We start from the raw sequence: 14,274 nt of genomic DNA, 5'->3' as shown, positions 1-14,274 counted from the left end.
AATCTATGAAATATTTGGTCTTCTAAGATGGAGGGCATCCAACTTTCCTGAGACACTCTCTTGCCTGGTGACTGAAAGATCTGCTTGAACTTCAAGGCTCTTACTTTTACATTCTGATCCATACTCTTTACCAAGAATATCTGACGTTCCAATTAAAATATTTCCTCAGGGAGTTACTGTACCTCCTCTTCCGGCTCTCCGCCTTTGTGTTTTACCAGGCTTCTAAAGATTGTTGGCTCCTTCCTGAGGATGTGAGACATCCTCTTAATTATCTACTTGGACAGCATTTTTCTGATGGCACAATCCCTGGGGACTCTTTACACACTGTACACAGATGTAAAATCATGCCTCCTACAGTTCGTAACAAATAAGCTTTGTCATATTCAGAAAAAACTTCACCAAGCCCTATCCCATACCTTACTCTCCCTAAAACAGCTGGACAGCCTTTTCTTCCATGCAAATTATATTACTGGGCCCTGTACACTACAGAGCCCTTCCGAGGTGGAAAGCCAACCAGGCTTTTGCATTAATGCTATATTTATGGGCCCCATACACTACAGAGCCCTTCAGAGATTGAGAGCTTTATACCTACACTCAGGCCTACAATACTCTGCTCGGATTCCCTTGACAGGGATTGTCACATCGAACAAGGAAGGTGGCTGAAAATCATGGAGGCCTGGAATGGCAAGGCCATCTTTTGCCTTAATTTGGACCTCATTATCAGATCCAACACAAAGATTACTAGAAGGGGCGTTTTCCTCCAAGGTCTCACTACTGGCAGCCCATGATCTATAAAGAAGTCTTCCATTTACATCAACTCTTGGCTGGTACAAGTTGGCACCTTCACCAACAAGAATTTTCAACCCCAAAAAAATGAATTGCAGTATCCTTTTTTAGATGATCAGCATTTGACCAGTCTGCTGTATAAACAAACTGAGAGGAATCAGGCCCACATCACAGCCTTCTCCCTCACTGGACTATTGGAACTTTTTTCCTTACAAAGGAATCTTTCAACCAAAGCAGAGTTTCTCCCGGCAATGCCAATGCGGTAACAGATTGTTTTTACTCCCATCTCCAGAATTCCAGAGCCTGTTTCACCAAATCTTCTCAGATATTTCTACTCTCTGAGGCCCATTATGAATAGACTAGTTCACCTTTCTGACTCAACAGGCAAGTTTACAAGTTTGTGTCCTGGTGTTCAGACCTAACTGCCTGGTCAATTGATGCCTTTCACAACGATTGAATCCTTTGACACATTATGATTTTACCTCTTTATGTCTGATTCTACATACCTTCCTTCACATCTGCCACTGCCAGGTGCTGATGCTCCTCGTACCTCTGATCTTGCCCTGTAGACTTGGTTTCCTCCTGTCCTGACATGCAACATATATCTTATTCTAATTTGAATATTCTTCCCAACCTACTAAAGGATCCCAAGAGAAACTATCACCCACTAGTCATGAACAACTATCTTTCCATGCTCTTTTGGCTATACTCCGAAACAACAGTACAGGGAACCATCTTGCAGGAATTTTGACCATGCGGGCAGGGCTTTCTGGGTTTGTTTGAGCCTAGAAGAAGACATGGAAATGGATGCCTTACATATCTTCATTGCCTCTCTTTTCAAGAAGGGACTCACCTTTTAGGCCATCAGTTTCTTTCACTCTGTAGTGTCTGCAGGATATCCACTTTCTAATTAATTTCCTTTTGGTAAAGCTACCCCTTCTTTGTAGGCTCATAATAGGTATTTGCCTTCCATACCCCTTTGCCCATTTTTCTGCCCACTGCATTTCGGTTAGGTATCTCCGCTTTCTAATCCAGACTTAACTCTTAAACCAAAATCTGTCAGGTTAACTATTTTTTGCTGTGTGAGCTTCATCAAATGTGTTTCAGACATCATGAATTTATCTGATCTCTGCTCCTTCACTCCTAAGGTATTAACTTCGTCACTTCTGAGAAACAAAATCATGTTAGTCTTCAAACTTTTAATCTTATTTCCCTGGGTTTTCACATGTCGCCATCACTGGATACCTCTAACCATGTGAAAGGTGCAAAAGTGTCCACGACCAACTCCTAATCTTCTATCGGAAACCTCACCCTGTGGTTAATGCCTGCACACTATGCAGATAGGTCTTTTGGTTACTTTACGAAATGGACACAAACATCTCAAGAGTCGATCCCCATGCTGCTCATGTTATGGGTCTCTTTACGGATGCAAAGACAATATTCTGGAACCAGCCAAAGCCTCCACCTTTCAAACATTCTACTTTAGGCGAATTGAGCATGTGGTGAAGGCCCTGATCACTAGGCATTCAACCAATGCATATAAGGAAAATTCCTTGATAAAATTAGGATTTCCTGGTTTGTGACAGGAACATCTAGATATTATTAAAAAACATGGAGGTGGAAATGATATGCCCTTCCTTGGATTATTACTAATAGGTGGTTGTTAGAAATGGGGTCTTTGGTTGACAGTCAGGTTACCCCCTGTTCAAGCAAGGACCCTCACTCTAGTCAGGGTAAAAGAGAATCACCCTCAGCTAACCCCTGCTTACCCCCTTGGTAGCTTGGCAGAGCAGTAGGTTTAACTTCAGAGCGCTAGGTCTAAAGTATTTTTACCAACACACACAGTAACTTAATGAAAACACTACAAAATGACACAACACCAGTTTAGAAAAATAAGAAATACTTATCTAAACAAAATGAGACCAAAACGACAAAAATCCGACACACAAGTCAAGTTATAAATTTTTAAAGATTGAACTCAAAATTAGCGTTTAGAAACAAAAATGCTTCAATGAGATGTTAACACGGCGTCGTGACGGAGTCGTTCCCAACAAGCCGACACCAGCAGCACCGGACATGGAGTCGTGTAGACCCCCAAGTACAGTACCTCTGGTGAAGAGTGAAAACAAGCCGATGCGCGAAGTCGGGGATCACAGCGTCTGTGCGAAACGTTGAATCCACGCGCTTCGAGCGGCGTCGTTCACGACGGGGTGCGGCGACTTCCATGGAGCTGCAGACTTCAGCGGGACTGCAGCGGCGTCGGGCCTGCGAAGAGCGTCGCGTTCCAGCGAAGGTCACGGTGTCAGATGCAGGCAGCGTTACCGCATTCAGCAGCGGCGTCGGTCCGGAGTCGCCCGAAGTCGGTTTTCTTGGACTTCCACCAGCTTTCCTTTCAAGGGCCCAGGGACTGGATAGTGCACCACTTGTCAGAGCAGGAGTCTCTCCAGAGACTCTGCGTGCTGGCAGAGAGAAGCCTTTGCTGTCCCTGAGACTTCAAACAACAGGAGGCAAGGTCTGAGTCAAGCCCTTGGAGATTTCTTCACAAGATGGAAGGCACACAAAGTCCAGTCTTTGCCCTCTTTCTCTGGCAGAAGCAGCACTGCAGGAAAGCTCCACAAAGCACAGTCACAGGCAGGGCAGCACTTCTTCCTCAGCTATCAGCTCTTCTCCACGCAGAGGTCCCTCTTGGTTCCAGAAGTGTTTCTAAAGTGTGTAGATTTGGGTGCCCTTCTTATACCCATTTTAGTCTTTGAAGTCACCTTTTTTCAAAGGGCACTCACACCTACTTGTGAAATCCTGCCTTGCCCAGGCAAGGCCTCAGACACACACCAGGGGGTTGGAGTCTGCATTGTCAGAGGCAGGCACAGTCCTTTCAGATGAGAGTGACCAATCCACCCCTCCCTCCTAGCAGAGATGGCTAATCAGGAAATGCAGGTTACACCCCAGCTCCCTTGGTGTCACTGTCTAGTGTGAGGTGAAAAACAACCCAACTGTCAAACTGACCCAGACAGGGAATCCACAAACGCGGCAGAGTCACAGAATGGTTTAAGCAAGAAAATGCTCACTTTCTAAAAGTGGCATTTTCAAACTCACAATCTCAAAATCAACTTTACTAAAAGATGTATTTTTAAATTGTGAGTTCACGGAACCCAAACTCCACATGTCCATCTACTCTCTAGGGGAATCTACACTTTAATCATATTTAAAGGTAGCCCCCATGTTATCCTATGAGAGAGACAGGCCTTGCAACAGTGAAAAACGAAGTTGGCAGTATTTCACTGCCAGGACATATAAACCACATTACTATATGTCCTACCTTATCCATACACTGCACCCTGCCCTTGGGGCTACCTAGGGCCTACCTTAGGGGTGCCTTACATGTAAGAAAAGGGAAGGTTTAGGCCTGGCAAGTGGGTACACTTGCCAAGTCGAATTTATAGTGTAAAAATACACGCACAGACACTGCAGTGGCAGGTCTGAGACATGATTACAGGGTTACTTATGTGGGTGGCACAATCAGTGCTGCAGACCCACTAGTAACATTTGATTTACAGGCCCTGGGCACCTCTAGTGCAGTTTACTAGGGACTTAACAGTAAAACAAATATGCCAATCATGGAGAACCAATTACGTACACATTTTACACAGGAGCAATTGCACTTTAGCACTGGTTAGCAGTGGTAAAGTGCCCAGAGTAACAGAAACAGTACAATCAGAGTCCAGCACACATCAACAACCTGGGGAACAGAGGAAAAAAGTTAAGGGAGACCACACCAAGGATGAAAAGTCTAACAGTGGTATATTGTTTTTTGTGTTAGATTACCTTCATCACTATTACCATGTTAGCAGTTCAGCTTTTGTGATGTTGACTTAAACTCCTTTTTGCCCTGTCATGCGGTGTCACATTGTCCCTTCCTGATGTCTCCCTCCATCGCCTCCAATTTATTACTCCATCATAATTCAATGTTTTCTCCCTTTGGTGGTTGCCTCTCTTAGACCTGCATACTGCTGTTCTTCCTAAGTTTCAGAAGTTTAAAGTTTCAGTTTCAAATTAATTTTTTTCATCTTCATCTAGTTACTTCAGCATACCTCATTGCTCAATCAAAAAAGGAAGAAACAAGATTGTAAACTCCTATGTACACTGACATCACAATGGTTCTCTTTTGATGTATAATGGCTGTTGGGACCAAGGAATTACCTAATTTCCATTTATACTACACATTCCTTTTTCATGTTTTTCGAAGAATAATAAACTTTAATATTTTTGTAATCTTTTCACGAGGAGGTTTCCACAGTGTTGGTGGAGATCCAGATAGGTATGTAAAATTACTACTGGTAACTTTATACTTGTAAATCCTGTTGTATGAGCCTCCACCCCATACTTTAATGAGGATAGATACATGTAAGTCTGCACTTGGAAATAGTGAATAACAAAACAGTGTAATATTACACCTGTGTATAGTAGTAAATATACACAGGAGTAAACATACACATGGATTGCTCATTAGTGAATGGGACCTTCTATAATCAGTTCTACAGAAGGGGGTTTAAGGAGGAAAGTGAAACAAATAACATTTTACATGCACTGAAATGCAGTGTAACTCTGCTATATGACTATGTTTGGTTAGTAATGTTTGTAGTTTAGGACACATAGTCCATGGTCATACATTCTGGAACGATTGTGCTTTGCCAACCATATAAACTACTGGTGTGTACTATCAAGCTCTTTTTCGCAATGCGTGACACACTTGTGCAACAGAGAAGGAAATTAATGCATTTATATCAATCCTATCATCATTAGTCCAAATTCTTTTAGATGATACTAGCTTGTTATCTGGCATGTGACAGCTGGGTTTCATTCATTTAATCTGTCACTGGTGATGAAAAAATAAATTAACGCAGTGAACACACTTTACTTTACAATAGTGTTTAGAAATCTACCCATGGATATGAAGTCCAGCTTTTATTTCTGACTGTATTCATCTGAAAATCTTTTTTTCTGCAATTCAGTGATGAAAACAAAAACTGTTTTCATTTGCACATTTTTTGCCTCTTTAAAATGTGTTTCATGTATCAGTTTCATCAAACACATAAGCTGTCTTATTTCATGAAAAGTAAAGATTTCCTTTCATCTCTTTGTAAGCTGCAGCAAATTATAGTAGTTACATATAATTACTTTAATAACTTTTATTCTGGCCCTCAGGCTGCTGCATCACCATGGTGACTAGCCAAATATAAATAGCTATACTTGTTCATTAAAGGAGAACTTGCACAATTGTAGTTTTGTATTACACGTTCCACATCCTCAGTTGAAGAATAAGTAACTGTATATATCATAAGAAGCAATGGTTGTCCCTGGATGTTTGAACAAGGTACCAATATGGGTGATTATTAGTACTCCTGCTGGCTAGGTTGACTGATAACTGAACAAACTCATATTTGTAATTATCATGGAGCCTATTAATAAACCACATTTTTCAGTACAGAAGCACTGTAGCATACAATAGCACTACTTATGTACTTCAAAATACTACTCGCAACCCTCTATCCAGAGACCTCTGACTCTGTCTCTCCTATCTTTTCTGTGCCTAGGAGAGCTCCACCATATATATATAAATGTTTTGGTTGTAATTGTCAGAGGCTCAAGGGCAGTGGCTGGACAATGGTGAGTAATTACTGGAAAGGTGAGATAGGGAATATTTAGTGGGGGATTAAGGAGGAACATTCTAATACAAAAGTACAGAAGAGTCAGGCCCTTGCTATTCACAAACTACAGTTGACACTCACACACTCACATATATCAATACACTCCCACAAAAACAGTAGATGCAGAGAAATAAAACAACACCCCACAGAAACTAATGTTAAGATTATAAATCAATATCTATATTGTATACAACAATTGTTTTATATTTTTAATGTAAAAATATATTGTGATGGACTTTACCCTCTTTTCAGGGTCAACCCCTCCCCCCAAGGCATTTTTCCTTCATCGCTCCTATTTTGGTGAATTTGTTTTTGTTGACCATAGGACACTGTGTACTTTACAACAGCTAACCAGTGATGAAGTGATTGTGCTCAGGTACCAATAAGCAAAGGCAGTGGCATTTTCAAAAATGTGGATTTAAAATTCAGCTTTATAATTAAAGATAATTTTATTTACAATTTCTCAGACACCAAACATGAAATATTCACCTGTTCCCAGTCAAAAGTAATCACTTATTAACGGTAGTAATACAATCCAGTATTATCCTACGGAAAAGGTATGCCTCATAGTAGTGAAAAACAAATTTAGGAGTTTTTCACTACCAGAGCATGTAACTCTTAAAAGGACATATCCAGTATTTTAATTACAATGCACTTTACCGTTTTGACTTCCTAGGGCCTAACTTTGGGTTGGCATATGCAATAAATGGGAGTTTAAGGCTAGGTAAAAGGGTTATATAACCAAGTTGAATTGGCAGTTTAAAACTGCATTCCAGACAAAAAGCATTAACTCTAGCTGGATAGATGCACATGATTCAATCAACAATAATACTTGAATTATTATTGGATCATATTGATATTTCTTGATACATTTTTCAGATAAATCCAACTATCCCAACACTTCTAACAATGGTGCTGTAGTCCAGCAAGTTCATTAGTGGATGCTTCTTATGAATTAAATGACAACACAAACTTAAAAACCCAACAGCACTCTGTCCCTGGATATCTTCATAAGTCAATGGATGGCCCAAAAGGTTATTGTTAGTAGGCTCCAACTAAAGGTAGTTCACTTTTCATTTAATTACCCATCACCTGATCAGAACAAGCTGGAAATCTAATGTAGTCAGGATGATAATTGATGCATCAATCTTCCAAAATGACAGTCAATGCATTTTGACCACATGAATTCAGCCTCCTCAGGACAATACAAGGTAGGGCTGTCCTGTTGTCATGTCCCCAAACTAATGGCAATTGGGCCCTTCATATAATAGAAGAATATGCTTCCTAAATAGGCTCACATACAAATTGGGCCAGCACGGTCTTGAGCAAGTGGTTCAATCGGTCACTTAAAGACCACCTTCCGAGCGGTGGTCAAGACACTCACAGGGTGCTCTCTAAAACCATTATGATGCAATCCTAGTAGAATTAATACCTTTTGTTTTGTTTACTATTGCCCAAACTCAAATGAGTGATTTGGGCCATTTCCACTACTCCCCCGATATACAGTAAAAATGAATTCAGGCTGCAATGGCAATTCTGGTATAAGTTTAAGGGGTTACTGAAGTGGGTGGCACAATGAGTGCTGCATGCCCCCTACCGGCATTTAATGTATAGGCCCTAGGTATATGGTATACCACTCAACAAGAGACTTATAAGTAAATTAAATATCCCAATTTGGCTTGAGCCAATGTTACCATGTTTAAAGGAGAGATCCCAAGTATGTTAGCAATGGTTAGCAGTAGTAGAGGGCACAGAGTAATAGGGCCAACAAAAATGAATTTAGGGCAAAGTGGAGGGTAAAGGCAAAAGGTTTGGGGGTGACCCTGCAGAAAGAGACAGATCCAACAGGTGGCACAATAAGTGCTGCAACCCCACCAGTAGTATTTAATTTACAGGCCCTGGGTATATGGTATACCACCCTACAAGAGACATCTATGTAAATTAAAGATGCCAAACAGCTGTGAGCCAAATTGGCAATATTTTATGGAGTGAGCACAAGCACTTTCACTGGTTAGCAGTAGTCACATGTACAGAGTCGTAAGCCCAGCAAAAACAAATTCAGCAAAAATAGGAGGGTATGGGCAAAAGACTTGGAGATGACCCTGCAGAAAGGGCCACATTCAACAGAACCCTGATCCAGTCAAAATCCAGGGGTGTCTAATCAATACCTTGATGGGCTACCCTATTTAGGTGATAGAACATCAACAGTGGCCCTCTACTGGATCACTGACAGACTATCGGAACCAAAAATATCATGTGGACAGAATATCATGTCAAAACTATCGAGGAGCAAAATATCAAGAAGGTAAGTACAAATAGTAAGTATAGATTTCCTATTCATAACTCCACATTTACGTGCTTTGTCAAGGTACATATATGAGGAGCTGTATATAGTAAAACTTTACTTACCTATAGAAACTTACCTTCACAATATTTTTGTCATTGATATTCTTGACACAATATTTTGGCCCATAATATTTTTGGTTCTGGTATTCTGTGTAAAAACACATCTACTGCAAAGGCCCTTGTCAGTTCTATGCCCCTCTGAATTCAGTTGGATCCCTCTGTCTTCACTCTCATGAGCCATTGAACTGAGCCATGGGGAACACTTCTTCTCACCTGTATACCCTATCTGTGCAGCACTTAAGTTGCTCACATCATCTCAGTAGGCAGACAGTACCACCATGGCCAACAAAGAGATGTGGCACAAACCACACCATGGATTATCCTTCTGTCCCCACCCCAAGGAAAACTCTGCCCATAAGGACAATGATCAACAGAGGATATTGACAGCTGTCAGTGTTGAGAGCCAGGATGTGGGCCATCCAGGGAACTCTGACCTCTGAGGTTTTTCAGATTGGAGGCAACAGCCTCAGGTGTTAGGCAGCCTTTTTCTACTGTCTTCCTTACCAGTCTAGGGAAGGTAGCCTGAGACTGGCCACTCTGCGCAGGGTCTGTACCCTGAGACTGAGCAAGGGACCGGAGTGAGTCTTTCCTCCCCTACCCCTCCACCTGGGCCTTCATACTCTCCACTTGGGAGTGGTACACCCGAACATCTAAGACTGTAGGGCACCCTGGGAGACTGCCCTTCACAGCCCTCCTGACACCAGTGGCATCTCACTTCCCAGAATACAGCCTTTTGGCATTTCAGCACTAACTAGCAACCTTCTCTGGGTCACCTTCCCACCCCACACAAGGTATTCCAGGGTCATAGGACAGAAAAGGCCCTGCCCCTGGGCCTGAGATATCCTATACACCAGGCCAGTGTACTGTTCTGTACTGCTCTGGGAAGACCAGTCTTTCTACGACCTTTGTCAGGCTAGCTCAAGTGTACGTCAGAGCAGTGACAGGGACCCCATTGACCTGGTGGAAGTGGTGACTCCCTCCCTGAGGGATCACAAGTCTATCCTCTGAGTTTGCCTCTCAACCAAGAGGTGATTAGGGCTTGATATATTCCTACCCTTAGGGACTACTTACCCTAAGGCTATATTGGTCACCCCTGCAGAGGTCTCACTGGTGGGTAATTTCTTAGGACAGACAGAGACCCCCTTCTTCTGTCCTAGCTAAGTACAGTGAAAGCAGCAGGGATGGAAATGGGGCACCCTAGCAACTGCACACCAGAACGTCCCTCTTTCTCAGAAGAGGAATGGGAACCTTTTCTCCCCACTTTGCTCTTGGACTTGTCTGTGTATTCCTTTACTTTGCCCTCACTGTGTTGGGAAGAACCGAAAAGTGCTGACCAGGTCCAATCCACTCTTTGTATCTGACCCACGCTCCATGGTAGTCAGCCATTTATTTAAACTTTGACTTGGTCTTGCACATCTAGGTGTCTGCTGTTGGTGCTTTAATCTTTTTGGGGCTAGAGTTTGCAAAAAAACTTAAAAAATTCAAAACTTTGGTTCTACTAATTGTATTTTTGTCATTTTGGTGTCAAATTATTGATTATATTTCCACTATTTTTCTAAATGGGTGTTGTGTTTTCACATTATTACTGTTTGAGTACTACACAAATACTTTCCACATTGCCTCTACGTTAAACCTGACTGCATATGTGCCAAGCTACCAGAGGGTTAAGTTCAGGGTAACGTAGTGACTTTTTGCAGTTTTGACAAGGATTGCGGTTGTTCCTTGGGGAGGGTTCACAAATGAAAACTCAATTTCCTCCATACATACTATAGCATTACCTTGATTACATTTTTTGTAGCTAGGCATGTTAATGCCATTCTTCCATGAACTTTGTACTCTCCATGTCAAATTAATAAAATGTTCAAACCACTATTTTGGAAAAAGATAAAGAAATTTGAATCCTGGCATTTGTTCTTGCCTCATCAATGGGTTTCAAATAGTTCAAACATTTTAGACATTCTTTGCAACTGGGGATGTCAAAAAGCATTCCAATTGTATTATAGGAACAACTGCAAAATTATTATTACAGAAGATTTATGAAACATGATGCAGCAAGGCCTGGGAAGCTACATTTGTCTCAGAGATACCTTGCAAGGTATGCCCACAAGAGAGGGGTATTCTGAGGAATCTATCCTTTTTTGACCATCCAAATAAACTGCTATTGATTCCAGTTACAGATTTAATTAATGTAATTCAGCAAATATAGTATGCAGATTCACTGCAGTGGATCTGTGTGAAACTAAATCTGATTGATCACTGGAAGTCCATAAATGATTCGCAGTTACCTTTGAAAGTATCTTGCTTTCAGGGGAAGGGCAGCGGGTGATATGACATACATTTTCAGGTATCCTTTCTGGGTTTGGTGAGTACGGTAATAAAGTCCATTCATTCGAATGAGGGGAGCTCACTGTCATTCATTGCATCAGTATAGACCTCACGCACATGTTGGGCTAACAGTTCTGTCTAGACTTTAGAGAACTCATGGGTAAAGTTATCAGATCTCAGTACTTTCTCTCTTGTTAGGCCATCAATTGCAACCCTTATCTCTCCAAAAGATATTGGCTCATTCAAGAAATGTTTATAGCTATGATCTAGCCAAAACAAAGCAATCTCAAGTTATTTTTCAGTTTGATCTTAAAATCTCTGCAACTTGTGAAGTATGTAATCACTCAGAGTATTTAAGAAATTCTTCTATTGTCTCTTTACTACCCACTAATTGCTCCCCGGTTCACATGGTTTCAGTGTCTGCCTCTCTTCTAAATCCAGGTGGGCATTTTACCAAGACTTTTATTCTCACCATTATTCTGACCGCCCGCCACGCGGTTCCCGCCGAAAGACCGCTCCGCGGTCAAAAGACCGCGGCGGTCATTCTGGCTTTCCCATTGGGCTGGCGGGCGACCGCCGAAAGTCCGCCCGCCAGCCCAGCGGTAAACACCCTTCCCACGAGGACGCCGGCTCAGAATTGAGCCGGCGGTGTGGGAAGGTGCGACGGGTGCAGTTGCACCCGTCGCGAATTTCAGTGTCTGCTAGGCAGACACTGAAATTCTTTTTGGGGCCCTCTTACGGGGGCCCCTGCAGTGCCCATGCCAGTGGCATGGGCACTGCAGGGGCCCCCAGGGGCCCCGCGGCACCCCCTACCGCCATCCTGTTCCCGGCGGGAGAACCGCCAGGAACTGGATGGCGGTAGGGGGTGTCAGAATCCCCATGGAGGATTCTCAAGGGCAGCGGAAAGTCGGCGGGACACCGCCGACTTTCCGTTTCTGGCCGCGGCTGAACCGCCGCGGTCAGAATGCCCAGCGGTGCACCGCCAGCCTGTTGGCGGTGCTACCGCCGACCTCCGCCATGGCGGTAATTACCGCCAGGGTCAGAATGACCCCCTATGTCTGTTCAATGCATGTTTCCCATGAATGCTTTATCGCTGTCAGCCGGTTGCTCATTATATTTCTACAGCAATTTATTCATGTGCCTATGATAAACACTTTGACTGTCCAGTTTTGATGTCTTACTGTATATACTCAAGCTGTTTTCTTATGTCTCAAAATCCCTCCATGATTTGATATTATTATACCCCATATGTAGACCTTGAGGGCCTCCCACAAGTTTCATACTTGGCTACTGAGCATGTGATTAGCTGCAAAAAGTGTATAATTGCATTGTGTAGTTCTTTGTTGAACACCAAATATAGCAGGGACTGTGAGAAAAAATCTCCAGCATGGATGTCTTAGTTAAAAGAGGGCAAGGAAATTATCCATTTACCAGATGAGAAGTCTGCCAAGGTTGGAGGGACATATGTGACCTCTGTGACCAACAGTGTTGCCTCACATGGGATTATCAATTACCTTATGCTTAACAATGTGTCATGCAGGGAGGAACAAAATGAATTCTCCTGTCCTTTACTGTGTCTATGTCTTCATATACCTATTAAATTTAAAATGTCAAGCTCTTTTAAATGTAAATGTTTGCTTCTGTGCAGGTGGCCGGGTATCCACAAAGGTGTCTCATTGAAACAGCTTTACCATTGAAATGGCACTTGTTAGCTTCAATCATGATATTGGTACAGCGGGGCAGGCCCAAGAGGCAGACTGCTGTCCCTCTAGTGTTTTTTTCTGGGGACTGTGTTTAGATAACTTTCCCAAGGTACCTGTCTAGTTCTGAGTTGAGCACAAGATTAAAGTCACATCCCCACAGCACCATTTCTACTTCAATATGTCAAAAAACCCTGTTAACTGCATGAACGAATGTCAGAGTGTCCACACACAGGACTTATGTATTAACTAGCATTGAGTTCCTGATATAAATGGTCACTGTATTAGCTATCAGAATCAGTGTAAAATCAATGAACTTTCGTATCAGCATGTACTGTAGGCTGAGAAATATCTGTGCTGTTCTCATATTTGAGTGAACATGGTGGGATGCTGTAGGTTGAGATGTGTCTCTGGGAACACAGCCACATCAATGCCATGTCTGCCTAAATGGGGCACTACTCTTCACACCTTCTGGGAGTTAATAAGGCCCCAAAGTTTATAGGATAGCAGTGATATTTTCCTTCTAGGAGTGGTCATTCTGTCAAGGGTGACATGTAGCAGTTCAATAATCAAGGATTACCCTGTTGTGATGGTGATATATGTGATCATCTTTATTTGACTTCGGTTGTGCATAGGAAGCCATGGGAGAATTTCAATTACATCAGAGTGATCAGAGTAATTTTGGTAATTTCATTTTACTCTTTGACGTGGGATTACCAAAAATAATGTGATTACTCCTGCTCATGTAATTAAGGGTAATTTAGGGGAAAGAAATCCTACTGCAAGAGCACATTTATCGAGCATGAGTGGCTGCTCTCTATTCATGTTCTGCTGCATTTAGCACTATTTCTTCATGCACAATGCATCCTTGCACCCATTTTGGACATGAGGGTGCATTGTGCTCCAAGAAAATAGTGCTAAATGCTGGGAGTGAGTTGGGGAAACCCTATCTTACTAGCGCATTTAGTGAGCATGAATAGGTGCTCGAGCTCACTATTCATGTTCTGTTGCATTTGGCTCTGTTTCTTAGTGCAAAATGCATTCTTACACCCACTTTAGGCACAATGGGGTGGAGGCACTTTTTCTAATAAAGAGTGTAAGTGCAGAATTACTCTACTTGTGTATTTATCCAGAAACTCATGGGACTCGTAGCTAATTCCATGTCATTATGCTACACTGATTTACACAAGGTACACCCACCCCTAGTGCATACCCAAGCATAATTCTCTCTCCCTCCCAACCATTCATGTATCTCAGAAATGATACACACCTAAGGCTAAGGTGTGCCAGCCAATGGCCACGTTCTTTCAAGAGTAAATTTATGCTGCTCCACCGGTGGCCGGGTGGCCCTA

Source organism: Pleurodeles waltl, chromosome 7 (assembly GCF_031143425.1).
Source record: "Pleurodeles waltl isolate 20211129_DDA chromosome 7, aPleWal1.hap1.20221129, whole genome shotgun sequence".
In the NCBI taxonomy this organism is placed as follows: domain Eukaryota; kingdom Metazoa; phylum Chordata; class Amphibia; order Caudata; family Salamandridae; genus Pleurodeles; species Pleurodeles waltl.
This window is presented reverse-complemented; position numbering follows the sequence as displayed.